This window comes from Scyliorhinus torazame, chromosome 20, assembly GCF_047496885.1.
Source record: "Scyliorhinus torazame isolate Kashiwa2021f chromosome 20, sScyTor2.1, whole genome shotgun sequence".
Classification (NCBI taxonomy): domain Eukaryota; kingdom Metazoa; phylum Chordata; class Chondrichthyes; order Carcharhiniformes; family Scyliorhinidae; genus Scyliorhinus; species Scyliorhinus torazame.
Window position 1 is genome coordinate 23765013 of NC_092726.1, and position 6127 is coordinate 23771139.

Genomic DNA, 6127 nt, shown 5'->3' on the forward strand with positions numbered 1-6127 from the left:
GGAAGGGTGGGGGGGGGGAAGAGGGAAGGGTGGGGGGGGGAAGGGTGGGTGGGGGAGAGGGAAGGGTGGGTGGGGGAGAGGGAAGGGTGGGTGTGGGGGAGAGAGGGAAGGGGTGGGTGTGGGGGGAGAGGGAAGGGGGAAGGGTGGGATGGGAGGGTGGGGGTGAGGGAAGGGGTGGGGGGAGAAAGAAAAGGGAAGGGTGGGGGGGAGGGGGAAGGGAAGGGTGTGGGGGGAGAGAGGGAAGGGTGGGGAGAGGGAAGGGTGGGGGGGAGAGGTGGGTGGAAGGGACGGGCAGGGAAGGGAGGAAGGGTGGGGAGAAGGGAGGGGTGGGGGGTGAGGGATGGGAGGGGTGGGGGTGAGGGGGGAGAAAAGGGAAGGGTGGGAGGAGAGAGAGGGAAGTGGGAGGGGAGAGAGGGAAGTGTGGGGTGGGGGGAAGTGAAGTGAAGGGTGGGGGGGGGAATGGAAAGGGAAGAGTGGGGGGAGGAAGGGGGGAAAGGGCAGGGTGGGTGGGGGGGAGAGAGAAAAGGGAAGGGTGGGGGGGGGAGAGAGAAAAGGGAAGGGTGGGGGGGGGGAGAGAGAAAAGGGAAGGGTGGGGGGGGGGGAGGAGAGGGAAGGGTTGGGGGGAGGAGAGGGAAGGGTTGGGGGGGGGAAGAAAAGGGAAGGGTGGGGGGGGAAGAAAAGGGAAGGGTGGGGGGGGGGAAGAAAAGGAAGGGTGGGGGGGGGAAAGAAAAGGGAAGGGTGGGGGGGGAGAAAAGGGAAGGGTGGGGGGGGGAGAAAAGGGAAGGGTGGGGGGGGGGAGAAAAGGGAAGGGTGGGGGGGGGAGAAAAGGGAAGGGTGGGGGTGGGGGAGAAGGGAAGGGTGGGAGGGGTGGGGGAGAAGGGAAGGGTGGGAGGGGTGGGGGTGAGGGAAGGGAAGGGTGGGGGGGGAGAGAGAAGAGGGAAGGGGGGAGGGGGGGGAGATGTGTGGGTGGGGGGGGAAGGGTGGGTGGAAGGGACGGGCGGGGAGGGTGGAAGGGAGGAAGGGAAGGAAAGGAAGGGTGGGGGAGAAGGGAGGGGTGGGGGTGAGGGGGGAGAAAAGGGAAGGGTGGGGGGGGAGGAAGGGTGGGTGGGGGAGAGGGAAGGGTGGGTGGGGGAGAGGGAAGGGTGGGTGGGGGAAAGGGAAGGGTGGAGGAGGGAAGTGGGAGGGGAGAGAGAGGGAAGTGTGGGGTGGGGGGAAGTGAAGTGAAGGGTGGGGGGGGAATGGAAAGGGAAGAGTGGGGGGAGGGAAGGGGGGAAAGGGCAGGGTGGGGGGGAGAGAGAAAAGGGAAGGGTGGGGGGGGGAGAGAGAAAAGGGAAGGGTGGGGGGGGGAAGAGAGAAAAGGGAAGGGTGGGGGGGGGAAGAGAGAAAAGGGAAGGGTGGGGGGGGGAGAGAGGGAAGGGTGGGGGGGGAGAGAGGGAAGGGTGGGGGGGGAAGAGGGAAGGGAAGGGTGGGGGGGGAAGAAAGAGTGAAGGGGGGGAGGAGGAGAGGGAAGGGTGGGGGGGGGAGGAGGAGAGGGAAGGGTGGGGGGGGGGGGAAGAGGGAAGGGTTGGGGGGAAGAAAAGGGAAGGGTGGGGGGGAGAAAAGGAAGGGTGGGGGGGGAGAAAAGGGAAGGTGGGGGGGAGAAAAGGAAGGGTGGGGGGGGGAGAAAGGGAAGGGTGGGGGGGGGAGAGAGAAAGGGAAGGGTGGGGGGGGGGAGAAAAGGGAAGGGTGGGGGGGGGGAGAGAGAAAAGGGAAGGGTGGGGGGGGGAGAGAGAAAGGGAAGGGTGGGGGGGGGAAGAGAGAAAAGGGTGGGTGGGGGAGAGGAAGGGTGGGTGGGGGGAGAGGGAAGGGTGGGAGGAGGGAAGTGGGAGGGGAGAGAGAGGGAAGTGTGGGGTGGGGGGGAAGTGAAGTGAAGGGTGGGGGGGAATGGAAAGGGAAGAGTGGGGGGAGGAAGGGGGGGAAAGGGCAGGGTGGGGGGGAGAGAGAAAAGGGAAGGGTGGGGGGGGAGAGAGAAAAGGGAAGGGTGGGGGGGGGGGAGAGAAAAGGGAAGGGTGGGGGGGGAGAAGGGTGGGGGGGGGGAGAGAGGAAGGGTGGGGGGGGAGAGAGAAAGGGAAGGGTGGGGGGGGAGAGAGAAAGGGAAGGGTGGGGGGGGGAGAGAGAAAGGAAGGGTGGGGGGGGAGAGAGAAAAGGGTGGGTGGGGGGGGGAGAGAGAAAAGGGAAGGGTGGGGGGGGGGAGGAGAGGGAAGGGTTGGGGGGAAGAAAGGAAGGGTGGGGGGGGGGAGGAAGGGAAGGGTGGGGGGGGGGAGAAAAGGAAGGGTGGGGGGGGGGAGAAAGGGAAGGGTGGGGGGGGGAGAAAAGGGAGGGTGGGGGGGGGGAGAAAGGGAAGGGTGGGGGGGGGAGAAAGGGAAGGGTGGGGGGGGGAGAAAGGGAAGGGTGGGGGGGGGAGAAAAGGGAAGGGTGGGGGGGGGAGAAAGAAGGAAGGGTGGGGGGGGGGAGAAAGGGAAGGTTGGGGGGGGGGAGAAAGGAAGGGTGGGGGGGGGGAGAAAGGTTGGTTGGGGGGGGGAGAAAGGGAAGGGTGGGGGGGGGAGAAAGGGAAGGGTGGGGGGGGGGAAGGTTTGGATGGGGGGGGGGGGAGAAAGGAGGGTGGGGGGGGGAGTTGGGGGTGGGGGGGGAGAAGGGAGGAAGGGTTGGGGGGGGGGGTGGGTGGAAGGGTGGGGGGTGGGGGGAGGGAGGTGGGAGGGGTGGGGGAGAAGGGAAGGGTGGGAGGGTTGTGGGGGAGAAGGGAAGGGGTGTTGGGTGGGGAAGGAGGGTGGGGGGGTTGGGGGATGGGAGGGTGGGGGGGGTGGAGGGTGGGAGGGGTGGGAGGGGGTGGGAGGGAGGGGTGGGAGGGGTGGGAGGGAAGGGTGGGAGGGGTGGGAGGGAAGGGTGGGAGGGGTGGGGGAGAAGGGAAGGGTGGGAGGGGTGGGGGAGAAGGGAAGGGTGGGAGGGGTGGGGGTGAGGGAGAGAAGAGGGAAGGGGGGAGGGAAGGGGGAGGGGGGGAGGGAAGGGTGGAGGGGGGAGAGGCAAGGGTGGGGGGGAGAGGTGTGGGTGGGGGGGGAAGGGTGGGTGGAAGGGACGGGCGGGGAGGGTGGAAGGGAGGAAGGGAAGCAAAGGAAGGGTGGGGGAGAAGGGAGGGGTGGGGGTGAGGGGGGAGAAAAGGGAAGGGTGGGGGGGAGGGAAGGGTGGGTGGGGGAGAGGGAAGGGTGGGGTGGGGAAAGGGAAGGGTGGGAGGAGGGAAGTGGGAGGGGAAGAGGAAGTGGGAGGGGAGAGAGGGAAGTGTGGGGTGGGGGGGAAGTGAAGTGAAGGGTGGGGGGGGAATGGAAAGGAAGAGTGGGGGGAGGGAAGGGGGGGAAAGGGCAGGGTGGGGGGGAGAGAGAAAGGGAAGGGTGGGGGGGGAGAGAGAAAAGGGAAGGGTGGGGGGGGAGAGAGAAAAGGGAAGGGTGGGGGGGGGAGAGAGAAAAGGGAAGGGTGGGGGGGGAGAGAGAAAAGGGAAGGGTGGGGGGGGGGAGAGAGAAAAGGGAAGGGTGGGGGGGGAGAGAGAAAAGGGAAGGGTGGGGGGGGGAGAGAGAAAAGGGAAGGGTGGGGGGGGGAGAGAGAAAAGGGAAGGGTGGGGGGGGAGAGAGAAAAGGGAAGGGTGGGGGGGGAGAGAGGGAAGGGAAGGGTGGGGGGGAGAAAAGAGGGAAGGGTGGGGGGGGAGGAGGAGAGGGAAGGGTGTGTGGGGGGGGAGAAGAGGGAAGGGTGGGGGGGGGAGAAGAGGGAAGGGTGGGGGGGGGAGAAGAGGGAAGGGTGGGGGGGGGAGAAGAGGGAAGGGTGGGGGGGGAGAAGAGGGAAGGGTGGGGGGGGGAGAAGAGGGAAGGGTAGGGGGGGGAAGAGGAAGGGTGGGGGGGAAGAGGAAGGGTGGGGGGGAGGAGGGAAGGGTGGGTGGGGGGGAGAGAGGAAGGGTGGGTGGGGGGAGAGAGGAAGGGTGGGTGGGGGGGAGAGAGGAAGGGTGGGTGGGGGGGAGAGAGGGAAGGGTGGGTGGGGGGGAGAGAGGGAAGGGTGGGTGGGGGGGGAGAGAGGGAAGGGTGGGTGGGGGGGAGAGAGGGAGGGGTGGGTGGGGGAGAGGGAAGGGTGGGTGGGGGAGAGGGAAGGGTGGGTGTGGGGGGGAGAGGGAAGGGTGGGTGTGGGGGGGAGAGGGAAGGGTGGGGGGAGAGGGAAGGGTGGGGGGGAGAGGGAAGGGTGGGGGAGAAGGGAGGGATGGGAAGGGTGGGGGAGGAAGGGTGGGGGGGGAGGAAGGGTGTGGGGGGGAAGAGGGAAGGGTGGGGAGGGAAGGGTGTGGGGGGAAGGAGGGAAGGGTGGGTGGGGGGGAGAGGGAAGGGTGGGTGGGGGGGGAGAGGGAAGGGTGGGTGGGGAAGGGTGGGTGGAAGGGACGGGCGGGGAGGGTGGAAGGGAGGAAGGAAAGGAAGGGTTGGGGGAGAAGGGAGGGGTGGGGGGTGGGGGAGAAGGGAGGGGTGGGGGAGAAGGGAGGGGTGGGGGGTGGGGGAGAAGGGGGGGGTGGGGGAGAAGGGAGGGGTGGGGGTGAGGGATGGGAGGGGTGGGGGTGAGGGGGGAGAAAGGGAAGGGTGGGGGGAAGTGTGGGGTGGGGGGGGAATGGAAAGGGAAGAGTGGGGGGAAAGGGCAGGGTGGGTGGGAGAGAGAAAAGGGAAGGGTGGGGAAAAGAGGAGGGGGGACAAAGGGAAGTGTGGGGAGGAAGGGAAGTGTGGGGGAGAAGGGAGGGGTGTGGGGAGAAGGGAGGGGTGTGGGGGAGAAGGGAAGGGTGGGGGCGGAAGGGACGGGTGGGGAGGGGGGGAAGGGACGGGCGGGGAGGGGGGAAGGGACGGGCGGGGAGGGGGGACGGGACGGGCGGGGAGGAAGGAAGGGTGGGGGAGAAGGGAGGGGGTGGAGGTGAGGGAAGGGAGGAAGGAAGGAAGGGTGGGGGGGGAAGGGTGGGGAATAGAGGAAAGGGTGGGGGGAGAAAAGGGAAGGGTGGGGGAAAAGAGGAGGGGGGACAAAGGAAGTGTGGGGGAGGAAGGGAAGTGTGGGGGAGAAGGGAGGGGTGTGGGGGAGAAGGGAGGGGTGGGGGTGAGGGACGGGTGGGGAGGGGGGGAAGGTACGGGGGGGAAGGGGACGGGCGGGGAGGGGGGAAGGGACGGGCGGGGGAGGGGGGGAAGGGACGGGCGGGGAGGGGGGACGGGCGGGGAGGGGGGAAGGGACGGGCGGGGAGGAAGGAAGGGTGGGGGGAGAAGGGTGGAGGTGGGGAAGAGGGAAGGGTGGGGGAGAAGGGGAGGGGGTGGAGGTGAGGGAAGGGAGGAAGGAAGGAAGGGTGGGGGGGGGAGAGGGAAGGGTGGGGGGGAGAGGGAAGGGTGGGGGGGGGAGAGAGCGAAGGGTGGGGGGGAGAGGGAAGGGGTGGGGGGGGGAGAGGGAAGGGTGGGGGGGGGGAGGGTGGGAGGAGAGAGAGGGAAGAGTGGGAGGAGAGAGAGGGAAGTGTGGGGTGGGGGGGGAAGTGAAGGGAAGGGTGGGGGGGGAATGGAAAGGGAAGAGTGGGGGAGGGAAGGGGGGGGGGAAGGAAAGGGTGGGGGGGAGGGAAAAGGGAAGGGTGGGGGGGGGAAAGGGCAGGGTGGGGGAGTGTGCTTTGGGGAGGGGGTTGGGTGGGGTGGGTTGAGGAGTGGAGGGGGAGGTTGGAGTTGGAGGGAGTTGACAGCCAGCACGTTGCCCCAAAGCGTGATTGTCAGCTTTGTGTGTTGTGATTGATTTGTAGATTGAGCTGGGCCGGGTTTCTCCGTGGTGAGATCCAAGGCAATGTCCCCCTCACCGCACACCAACCGCAATGTGCACAGCCCTTTATCTCCCAGGCTCCTGGCCTGCTTCACCTGTCAGTGAGTAACCCTGACTGCTGAATTGACACCGTCGCTGCAACACAACGCACTCATCCTGCTGTCTGTCTCAATCGACCGAGGCCACGTCTCCTCACAATCTACGTGAGCTTTGCCTCTGAGCACACTCGCCCACCCCCACCCTGTGATATGGAGAAACACTGTACTGGAAAATGTTTATTTCATATATATATATATAT